Below are 1,305 nucleotides of genomic sequence, written 5' to 3'. Positions count from 1 at the left end.
TCCCACCTTTTTGGGCCAGACCAATGGAAAAACTTTTCACTAAATTCCAAACTCTGTCTCTCGCTCTCAAAATCAAATAAAAGGAAGCTTTGTACCTGATCACCCTGAGAGAAAGGCGTGTTTTGCCTCCTCTCCAACCCAGGTCACTCATATTCTGCTTAGAAATAAACTGTGTTAATTATTATTTTTACAGATTTGATTATTTTCTTTTGACAATGTCTTGACTTTTTTTATTATTATTATTTTTTAATTTGCTATAGGGCACATGCATTCCCCAGAGAGACAGAGAGAAAGAGAAAGAAAGGGAAAGTGAAACAACAAGCTGCTAGGTCCGGGACTTGAACTGCAGTTGGCCATGTGGGAGTCCAGCACCTAAACCACCATGCCAGCTACTGGCTCCAAGGTAGATACCTTGTGGTGTTTCATGGCACCATAGGATATGTATTTTTCAATAGATTTCACATGGCACCACACTAGAATTATGTAATTTGAGCCATACAAAAAATGTACATTAGGTAAGTGCCAGAAAACACAACACAAAAATACACATCGGACGTAATAATTTTTATTTCTTCTGAATACTACTAATGGTGCACAATAAAGTACAAATTTATAAACAAAATATGTAGTCTTGCATGATTGTGAACACACTTCATGTAGTGAATACTAACGGACTTGGGGAGACAAAGACTGAGAAAGGAGATTCTCCAGACTCAGCCAAACTGAGAAAGGGGACTCCCTGCGCTGGAGAACTGCTCCTAAGTCCTAGCGGTCCTTAAATAAGTAGGGTGTAAAATGAGGAGTGGTTGTACTAAATAAATCTGGATACTTTTCTTTTATTAATTTGTCTTTTGTTTGTTCATTTGTCTTCTGTAATAGAGGGCCTCAGCCATTAGCCTAGGGATGGATGAGAAAAGAAACATCTCCTCTCTAGTTCTGGCCCTTCCTTGTACCCTGCTAGCCAAACAGCACTCAAGAATACACCGTCTGGCTCTTTCCCACTATACACCATGGCAGGCGATAAAGCTGCAAAGCAGGATACTAAGGAGAAGAAACCTGAAGCCAAGAAGGCTGATGCCAGTGGCAAGGTTAAAAAGGGTGACCCCAAGGCTAAAAAGCCCAAGAAGGGGAAGCCCCATTGCAGCTGAAACCCCATCCTACTCTGGGGCATTGGCAGATACTCCTGGTCTGCCATGTATTCCAGGAGAGCCATGTACAAGAGGAAATACTCGGCCATTAAATCCAGGATCGAAAAGAAAAAGAAGATTTGTGCGACTGTCACAAAACCAGTTGGTGGAGACAAGA

Source organism: Tupaia chinensis, unplaced genomic scaffold, assembly GCF_000334495.1.
Source record: "Tupaia chinensis unplaced genomic scaffold, TupChi_1.0 Scaffold000683_1, whole genome shotgun sequence".
Classification (NCBI taxonomy): domain Eukaryota; kingdom Metazoa; phylum Chordata; class Mammalia; order Scandentia; family Tupaiidae; genus Tupaia; species Tupaia belangeri.
Note: the sequence above shows the minus strand (reverse complement) of the source record.